Source organism: Diuraphis noxia, unplaced genomic scaffold (assembly GCF_037042655.1).
Source record: "Diuraphis noxia isolate RWA-SAM2 unplaced genomic scaffold, SU_Dnox_SAM2 contig0003, whole genome shotgun sequence".
In the NCBI taxonomy this organism is placed as follows: Eukaryota; Metazoa; Arthropoda; class Insecta; order Hemiptera; family Aphididae; genus Diuraphis; species Diuraphis noxia.
The window spans coordinates 47,167,374-47,179,317 of record NW_028301713.1 but is presented as its reverse complement, the minus strand read 5'-3'; positions in this window follow the sequence as shown (position 1 = coordinate 47,179,317).

The window sequence follows — 11,944 nt, the reverse complement described above, 5'->3', positions numbered from 1 at the left end:
ACCTAACTATTATCTAAATAAACAAAAAAACTGTTTATCTCATATAATAGATTATTTTATGGTTTATATATGTTTGAAAAGTATTTTTAGGGCTTGGTGTGGTAGGTACGATGGTTGGCCGTAGTCACTTGTTTTGCAGAGGTCATAGTCATACATCGCCCGGCGTCACTAGCTCCCGGATGCGCGACCACCAGGATTCTTAGTGACGAATCCTCGTCCGTTTTACATGTAGTATATGTAGTAATTTCTCTGATCTGCTTAAGCACACAATAGTCGATACTTATGTATGAGTACCAAAAATAACTTTCTATTTAGAAAAAAAAGATGGGTACACAAAAAGTATATTTTGGAGCCTGATGTGGCGTGGTGGTTTGCCGTGGACAAGCATCGCCTGGATGGATGACCACCTGGGTTCTTAGTGACGAATCCTTGCCCCACATGCTTTCTACTCTAATACAAGTAATATGACCATAGTTACTGATGCTTTTGTTTAAAAAAAGTATATTATGTAATACTACAAATAATATGAATACAATATTGTACATTGTATAAGTCTATTAGACCAGCGGTTCCCAAACTTTTAGAATCACGGAACCCTTAGGAAATAGTTTGTGTTTTGCGGAACCCTATAATGTCTTTAATTCCAACTCAACCCCATTTTTTTCTAAAAAAACAAGTACTACAAAAAATACCTAACCCTAGGGTTTCACGGAACACACTTTGGGAAACGCTGTATTAGACTATTAGAAATTATAGTTCATAGACTCATAGTTCTAACTTTGCAAGAGTAATAATTAACTATAAGTATGTTATTTCAAATTTGAGATATTTTTGATGATAACATTTTTTCATTTTATCATTATCACATAACATATCAATATGACAATATCTTATAAAAGTATACAGACACTGTGAAGTAAATGCTACTACTTTTCAGTTATCACACAATTAAACATTATGCAATAAAAATATGCTTAAATAAACCAACTAAATATTATTTAAAAAATACATTTTCGTTACATTTTTTTAAATACCAATTAATAAACATTTGAAAAATTCTAAATTCTAAATCTCTAAAATATTAATTGATATAAAATTGATAAAGCTACTCAAATGAATTACATGAAACAGTTACATGATGTCTAAAATTTTCAAAAATGAACGATCTTCTGTTTGACCTTAGTATGTTTTTATATTTGCTAAAACTCCGTTCGACATCACATGACGTAATTTTTGCTTATTTAAATTTTGTAACTTACCCAGGAGTTAGGTTTGGAAAATCTCATCTACATCGTTGCCATTTAAAATATTACGTATCGGTATCGTAGACATTGCTTTTAGCCCGGTATTTTTTTCTTACACATTTTAGATTCTGAACGGAGCGATGAATGTATTGATTTTACCATGATGTGTTTTTTTTTTTTTTTTTTTGTGTCTGTCATCACGTTTTGGGGCAGTAAAAATGCTTAATCACATAATATGAAAATCACGAAAATACAGAAATTATTTTAAGCTAGAAATTCATAAAAATTTTTCTTTTTAAATCTAAGATTTGAAAATTTTTAATAATCTATAATATATCCTAGACAGATAAACCGTCTTCGCTCAGAATCGTTTTTTGTATGCAATGATATAATATCATTGGATTCAAATTTAATTCCATCCATTACAGTAACCCACTGTACAGCAGAGCGACATACACGACTTACCCGCTTTTTATATTTTTTGTCGATTTTTTCAGAGATCGGTCCTTTGTTTTGGCCAAGTTTAGATTTGGTGTTTTCAACGATTTCCAAATTGCAATAAAATATACTATAAAACATGCACTTTTTGTGTTTTTGTAGTCGAAATGTATAAAAATATTCATTTTGTTCAAAATATACAAAAATATGCATTTTAGCCAAAATATGCAAAAATAATATGACAAATAAAAATATCACCATTTACCTCAGCAAGAAGAGCTAATTCGTGGACATTACTTCCAAAATAAGTAATCAGAAGTTGCAAAAAAAAACATACCAATGCATATTATCCTAGCCCTAATTTATGACTATAAGCTAACCTAATCTAACCAGCCAAAGGGTAAAGAGACCTTTACATTTCAATATTCTTTCCTACGTATTCGGCTTTGTTAACATAACTAGTCTACCTAATTATTCTCCCTTATCCCACCTAACCTAACCTATCCCTCTCCCTCCCAAACTCTCTCTCTCTTTAATAACAGTGCATTTAAGTAATTTAATATAGGTAAATAAGAAAATATTGTTCATTTATTGTTAAAAATAGCTGTCAATAATAGGAATCCCAGAATAGTGCTAGACTGGTGGCTAAAATTAAAGAGCAAATAACCACCAATGGATGTAACCATGATTTAAGACGGAATTATAATCAATTTGATGTATGTTTAATGATATATAGCAGTGTACCATGTAGTTATGAATACCTAGTTAACTAATAATCATAACAAGATATGTTTAGACTATGATATGGTTTTGATACATAAGTGAAGTATGTCGTAGGTTCAATTGATATAGGTTTTTGAATTTTTGGAGAGGAGAGAGAGCTCTCTGAATTACTCTAATTAATTTTTTAATGCGTAATTATACATTAAACTTGATTACTCAGTAAAAAGTATATTTGTTATTTTATTAGTTATTTCAGTATAAATTATAGTAGGTATGTATTTAATATTAATTAATATTAATTTAATAAATATAGTAATATAATAATAAAAGTTGTTGCTATGGCACTATATAACTTAAAAACCATAAATATATCACCTATAAGATGAATAAAATATAATGAATAAGGATATAGGTAAAATTGATTAATTTTAAATCTTCACAAACAAAAATAAAAAAGCTTCAAACTCTCCAAAATACATTTTTAAGAATAGCCCTAAAGGCCTCATATGGTTCATGAGGAACAAACAACTCCAAAATGATATGGGCCTACCATACCTTTCTACATAGATAACGCAACAATTTAAAAAATTTCACAAAAAACTTCACAAAGCTGACGGAGCATTTCACTGTAAAATTGGCAGAAGATCCGTCAACCTAAGATTAAAACCACGGCTACTGCAGGATATTATACTACTTTCACCAAAGAAGACGCTTCAGATTCAGGCATGGATCTGGACATACATATAATTAACCAAAAATTAGTGAAAATTGTAAAAAATTGAAAATTAAAAATTGTAAATACTATGTAAACACACAATCAAAATTATAAATTGATGACATTGTAAAAATACTCGTTGTATTGACTACACAATAAAAATTAATAAATAAAAAAAATAAAAAAATTTTAAATGTCATTCCGGGTATATCCTTGTAAATAATGTTTTTGGAATAAACCTATTCGACCTCGATCAAACCTTTAAAAGCATATCTTTTTGTTTGTGAACCCACTGGAATACTGAACCCTGTCTTAAATTATTAATAACTGCAGTACATGGGGTCATTCAGCTATTGTTTGTTTAGCAGGCTACACTTGACATTACGAATAAACAATAACCAAAAATACGTTTTAGTTGTACCTACCTATATTAGGTAACAAGCTATATACTGTTGGAGTTGATGGACAAAATTATATTTAGAAAATATCTACTCACGCCTGTCATCGTTATGAGTTAACTTTTGGTTTAGAGTTTTGTTAATTTAGAGAGTTTTAAACATTCAAAACAATAAGATAGTGTTCGCTTATTTAAATTTTTATTAATATTAGGTACTAGCTATAGAAATAAAAATGTGAAATGCATTTATAGAAGGGTTGATTAAAACAAAAGACGGAGTTCATTACAAAAAAAAAATATATTATTATAATCTTATATGAATCAAGCTCATATTGATGGATTGAACAAATCATACAACCCCGTGATAGAAAAATCAATTAATTTTAATAATTAAGTACTATTATATAATAAAAAAATTAAGTAAATAATAACAAAAACATCAGACAACACTCATAATTAGTGTAGGGAGGGATGGTGTACGCAATAGCATAATGGGTACACACTGCAGATGTTGATTTGGTAAGTATTGTGGGCCACTGGCCAACTCTATAATCACTAAATTCGTGGCAAGTACAGGTGGACGAGTGGCGTTTGGTCGAGTGTGTGATGGTCACCATAACGGTCAAGCGAAGTCGACGGGCTAGTGTGTGACGATGTGGTGAATGGTGATGAATGTTAAAGACTTGGTGCTGCGAGATTAGTGATGAGTTTCTGATGCCCTGCCGTGGACATCGATCCTGTTCGAGACTTCGAGTAGCAAGTAGAACACTGTCAGACCACAAGATAATGAGTTATCGCTGCTAAAATTTACCATGCTTATAAGCATCATCAACAATTTTAATAAAAGATTTATTCAAAGCAAGATAAAGATATAATTCTTAAAGATTGCTTAAACTTTTAAATGTTTGAGTTACCAAATATAAATACCAAAATTAAATTATTACGTTTCAAATTTACAAATTTTAATGTCCTACAATAAATTATGGTTTAGATTTCTTTGTAGAAAGATATCTCTGAATCCAAATTAATTTAATATTAAAACTCACTTGTGCAGTTTTACTAAATATTATACGATTATTTGGTAAAACGTAAAATCCTAGATTAAATAAATAATGATATGTTGTTGAAAAAGAATATAGTGATTAATAACCCCAATTTATTGATTATAGTTTAGTTAATTAATCAAATGATGCGAAATATTTACGATATAGTAAATAAATTTAAAAATAAATTATTCAACTATTATGACATCATGCGCCTTACGATATAAATAATTTGATTAAAGCTAATTTTCAAACACATAACAAACTTTGATGTTGACATTCCAATTTTTAATTTTTAATAACAATATCTGTAGGCCGTAATACAAGTTACGCGTGAAAAATAATTTTTTTTTCAATGAATATACTTAGAAACATTAATATTAATGGCCATATAGAATAAAGTACTAAAATTGAATTTAGCATTAAAGAAATAATAAACTACATTGAAGGAAACAGAAATTATTAAGCAAATTATTACACATACCTATATAGTTAAAGCTGAAATACGTTTTGTTCTTTATAAGTTAGTGTATTTATTTAGTTTTATTATAACGTATTTAAAATCAACTTATTAATTATTATATAAAAACAATATAAGATTAACATATTTTGGCTTGTATATTTTAGTTTTTAAGTTTTATTAATAATTTTATCTATAAAATATATATAAAGTATACTTTAATATTTGTTATTTTAGATTCTGAGTGGAGCGAGGAATGTATTGATTTTACCATGATGTGGGTTTTTTTTTAAATTTTTTTTTTGTGTCTGTCATCACGTTTTGGGGCAGTAAAAGTGCCAGTAAAAATTTAATATTTTTCTAAATAATCGGGATAAATAAACTAAAAATTAAAGAATAAACGGGAATTTTTACTCACAATCAATTTTCGACAAAATCAATTTTAGTTTTTGATGTAACTTTAAAACAAATGACCATAGACACATGCAATTTTCACCGAATGCTTAAAATATAAGAATATTCCATCCATCATGCAATTTTCAAAAAAATTTGACTTAAGTTGAATTATTTATAGGCATATGCAATTTTCGATTATTATTAGTTTTCATTAAATTAATACCCATCGATAAAAATATATTTGTTGGTAAAAAAGTTTGAAAATATATTACAAGGCTCCAAGCATATTGTTACTATAGCAGATGAAAAATAAAAGAAATACATAGTCATCATTTTTTTTTATAAGCATTCAAAGTTTGAAATTTGACTAAATACGTAAAAATTACTGCAATGTTCAAATTATCTTGGATAGAAGTTCATAAAAGTTGTTATTTTTAAATCTAAGATTTGAAAATTTAATACAAGGCTCCTAACATATTGTTACAATAGGAGTTAAAAAATAAAAATAAATTCATAGTTACAATTTTTTTTTTTATAAGCATTCAAAGTTTGAATTTTGACAAAATACGTAAAATTTACAACAATTCGCAAATTATTTTAAACTAACTTAAAATAGCAACAAAAAAACTAAGTTTAATGTTTTTATAAGTTTTAGATCTTTTGGGCACCGTATAAACTCCTTATGATATACCGGGTTTTAAATTTCAATCCTTAGCTATAAAAACTGAAGATCATATAAATTTGTAATAAGGTCCGTTATAATTCGCAAATTCTTGTGATTTTTACGAATTTTGTGAGAATTCTAACTTTAGATACAAATTTTTATTTTTATAAAGTAGCTACAAGATTTTTTCCTACCAGGAAAGCTACTACCGAATTTAAAAATCAAAAAGTCATTCTAAATTTCTAACTACACATAAAATTTTACTGCATAATAATAAAAAAAAAAAAACTCATTGTTAAATCAATTAACTTATCGCTATGCTCAAAATCTAAAAAAATAATTAATTATATTTAACTAAATTGCTCTAAGTCTTATGGTAATTGGTATAAAATATTCTTAGAAATAAAATCTGACACACTGTCACTCACAACTCAAAAATCATATACAATGATAATATATCATTCAATTCAAATAGGTATAGATACAATACGCATAATATATTATGCAGTGGCCTACTCAATGACTAGGCACACTTCTCAGTTTTTAGTTATACTTCTTCTCAGGTACACTTCTTACTTCTCACTTTTTCAACATTATACCTATTCAACGGACAATGACGATGAGTTAAAGTTATTTAAATAATTATTTTGTCTAGTTCCAAAATATAGCTGAAGACGCGACAAAGAGTTGAACTTTTTATACAAAGTTAAGATAATTCTTAAAAAATAATTTAAAACTAGTAATTTTTTTAAGATTTATTTATATTTATTAACGCCAGCCTTTAATTATTATTTAAAAATTAAATATATTTTTTGCAAGATGTTTTAAACTGCCCTATTTCCCCGTCTTGTAGATATAATACAGACAAAAACAAGTTAATTAAGTTTTAATATTATGGTTAGCAGAAATTTTGCAAATATGTATATATAGCTAATATATTTTATACATATTACCTGCTGCAGATATATATTGTAATAATCATATGTGCTAAATATTAGGAAAAAATTAATGGGAATATTAGTCGATGAACAAGGATGGTTCAACGTATACCTACTTATTACGTAGACACCTACTTATATCTACGTCATACGCGGAAATATGAAGCAAGAATGCAAGATGTTTATTCTAGCTGTATTCTCCTTCGTAACTGGAGAAACATAAACAGGTCGGTTGTAGCACAACCTTAATATTAAAATAAAGCATACTAAAGTTACAGGTCTTAAATGATAATTTATATAATATTTTTGTTAAGCTGACTTACTTTTTAAAATTTTTAACTTGCACCCATGTTACGATATTTTTGTATTCCAGTTCACGTGCAAAGTAGAAAGTAATATATATATGTTGGCTCTCTTTTATACACATATTATAGTATAATATAAAATATACACACAACAATATTTTATAAAATTATTAATATTTCAGTAATATAATTTATAATATTTTAGTATAATAAAGTATTTATTATGTGTGCGACATTTATTATAACAATACTATTTGAATTTTTGTATTCTATTCTGCAAAGTATATCTGTGTATAGAATATAGATATTATACTAAACATAATGTTCTGCCGTATAATCATTAATATATTGACATATTGTACTACACTAATACGTATAATATGTTTTACATTGCAAAAATAAATCTATATCTTTTGATCTGCGTCTGACATGTCAGTAGATCGTTAATTATAAATAATAAAATAGAAAGTACCGAATAGAAGAAAACGCCAAGCAGTAGAGTCATCGAATCAGTGTACCTCAAACTTTCGAATAAATAATACGCAAAAAATAAATTCAATTTTAAGACATTTGGGCAAACGCATCGACTATAACTAACAAATGTAATGTAAATAACTTAAAAGTTAAATATTATATTTGTTACTACTTACCTACAACAAGAGGTCCGAATGAATACACTCATCCTGAATCTCGATTCCCTCACACTTTCAAAAAAGTGTAAAACCTTAAACCATCGGGTATGGACATTTTCGTTAGGTATTTTGTTTTATGAAGAACAATGGCTAGCTGTTCACTACTATTAGAAAAAGATTATCAATCGTGCGCGCATAACAATATTTTGTCAATAATTTTATCCTTAAGTGGTCAATAAGACATAAGTAATGCTTTCCTTTTTTAATTATTCTATAATACTAGTGATGCGACCAATCCATATATAAATAATAAGCAATAGTTATTACTATACATTTTAATAAATCAAAAAAATAATGAAATAATATTAAAATTTCAGATCAAGATACGTTTCCAATCAATCTAATGTATCACAAAAAAATTTAAAAAAATTAAATACAAATTAACCATTAAAAGCACCTAATAGCAAATAATGTTTTAATATTATGCTATATTGCTATAATACGTATATTAGGCGCATGCATAAAAAAAAAAATGTTTACTAAAAATTAATTTCTGGTTTTTGGATGTTCCTACTTTTTTTAAAAGAATTAAATATTTAAAAAAATCTTACAGTCTACAGTTGCTAGAGCAAAATATAAATATATATATTAATATTTAATACATAAATATAATTAAAACCTATTAGAATTACACAGCATATTATGGTTATGCAAATAAATGCTAAGAAATACTAATACAACTATACAGTGTTGTATCTTTCACATAGAATATTGAGATTGAGAACTCTTATTAGTTTTTACTTATTACGTATTATAATAGTAAAATAAAATATTATAACAAGAAAATATTAAACTTAAGACTAAGTGTAAGTAATTACTAAGATTTAGGAAAATCATCTTAGGGATGAAATATATTGTGATCAGTTTATTGGCTCTTTTTAAAATTATAAATTAAATAAAGAACACAATATTACAATATGCTGCCTGATAACGGGAGTAATAATTTAAAAAAAAAAATTATTTTTTGAATTTGTACCTACTCTGAATTTATTTAAACATTTCCTTACAAGTTAAATCAATTGTAAATTATATTATAATATAATACATACAATTAGGTTTATGTTTTAACTCAATGACTTTAAGCTCTTACAATCAAAATAGGTAAATTCACTAAATTTGTTAAATAGTTTGGTTATCTCGAGTCAAAATGTATTCAAAAAATAGTTATTATAGTTATTATTTTATATGAACTAGATCAGCGGTTCTCAACCTGGGGAACGGGGCATGATCTCAAGGGGTACGCGAAAAAAAATTGAGTAGGTAATGGCGGGAAAAGTGAAATTTAATGTAACTGAAATAGTTTGCTATTAACGAAATATTTAATAATTTAATAATCGTGTACTTACTCAATGTAGAGTCTGCGATTAAATGTTATTAATACGATAACATTTTATCGTTATAATATGAACACTGTAAAAGTGTAGAATAGAGATAATTTAAGTAGATCAATTTTTGTAGATTATTTTTAGACAATTGTAGAGACTCGTTATATCGCTGTATTATTATTATTATTTTCCATTATTTATATTCAACATTAATATTTGGGGTACGTGAAATAGTGGTGAGTAGTAAAGGGGTATTAGGCGAATGAAAAAACGTTGAGAACCACTGAACTAGATAAATAAGTAATCATAAGATTCATTGTACTAAATGGTATAAATTTGTAAATAGCTATACTTTGGGCAATATTTTTCAACACCGAATTATAAGAATTTGTTTCTAATATAATGAACAGCGATAATTGTTTTATAAAGAACTACTTTAAAACTGAATTTTACCCAGTAGCAGTAGGTACTGTAGATGAAGTATCATTTATGTATTTAACATTTCGAATTATGATAATATTTAGCCTGCGCCTCTAACGCTTTGGCTTGTAATTTCCAAGGTTATTGGCCCCATATTTAACATAATATTATATTGTTATTGGTCTATTTATTAGATGCATGATAAAAAATAAACCAATTACATTTTCTTTTAAATTAAAAAAAAAGTACAATATTATAATATATACGTAATATAAAGTTGGCAATGAGTTTTCAAAAAGTCAATGGTCGCACAAGAAAATAATGATTTCAACGAATGCTCAACAATCAGCACCTGTTACATGTAGTAATTTTAATAGTTTATTTAAATACCTACATATAGATGATAATACGTACTATCTAACCAGGACGGACGAATAGTTATTGCGCTACCTATTGTTACGAATGACCTTTTTAATAAGCCATTTTATCATCGCTATTCGCTATTTGCTATTGTTACAAAAAAAATTTAAAAACTATAAAAATAAAATGTAATTATCCTAGTTTGACTAGATTCGATAGCTGGTCATTATTTACATTTATAAAAACAAATACAAAATTGTAAATTGTTATATGAACAATTTTGAAAATAAAATTTAACTTTCTGATTTTTTTCGAAATACCTACGCTGGCAGAATATGAGATTTTCAATGTTTTATTTTTAAATTTAAATATTTTGGAACCTGAGATTTACTCGGACAAAAGGTAGGTAGTGGTATCACTATAGATTGCTTCTTCATTAAACATTTTTTTTATCATGTTTTCTCCTTGTAGCACATATTCTTATTTTAGACATCACGCGCAGTCTATATAAATTGCAGGTATACAGTGATACGTGAAAATTTCAAGTCTACGTAGTGGTGACCTGATGATATAAAGTGCATATAAGTACATTATACACACACAAAACACAACATTAATTATTAATATTTTAAGTATACAAGGTGTCCTGCGAGGATTTACCCATTGCGATATCTCACGAAATAATGGATATATCAAAATTCTGGTTTTATAATAAGATTCACAGGGATAAGAACTACAATTATTTTATTTTATCTTAATGTTTTTGTAAAAAATTTAAAAAATATATTTTTATTTAATTATTTCCAAAAAAATTAATCATAGCCATTTTGAAGAGTTTATTTTTCTGCAAATATTGACGTTTCAAAATTTTATTTTCATTATTTTCCTGATTTTTAATACTTTTTCTAGTTTTGAAGAAATAAAATGTAATTATAATTAATGTATAACTACACTATTAGGAACACGGAAAGTACTCGGCCGGCCGTATGGGAATGTTGGGTCACATATTTGATAACATTATGGTGTTAAATAAAAATAATTCTCAATTTTTCTCGAAACTAAAAAAAAATATTAAAAATCAGAAATTAATGAAAATAAAATGTTGAAACGTCAATATTTTCAGAAAAATAAACTCTACAAAATGGTTATCTTTAACTTTTATCGAATTAATCAAATATAAAAATATATTTTTTAACTTTTTTACCAAAACATTAAAATAAATTAAAATATGAAATAATTGTAGTTCTTATCCCTGTGAGTCTTATTACAAAACCATAATTTCGATATCACCATTATTTCGGGAGATATCGCAATGGGTAAATCCTCACGGGACACCCTGTATGGATGAACTTTACAATGGCCACTTGGGATATGAATATTATATTGTATATTTATACATTGAATCTATACGAATATCCGATATTATCACTTTATAATTTTATATATTATATTATTATAAATTTGATAATATTTAAATGATGCGCGAATGTAAAACGACCTTGAATCGAGCGTGTATCTGCATGGCTATATGAACTGATTGGACCAAATTGAACAGAATTATCCACGAGTGAGTGTCGTCGCGATGACGTGTAGGTAATAAAGATCATCTGCGGGGTACGACACATGTTTAATATTAATAACAATAATATAATAATAAGTAGGTAACAATACAATAATATTATAATATTGCGAACGAAAGTGCCGGCAGCGGCATGTGACAATAATCGCACGTTCCTGCTCCCACTCACCCGACGCACACTCAGGTAAAGACGTTTTGAAAACAAATTGCCCGGCTAGGTCACCCGCACGCACGTTCTTCTGCAC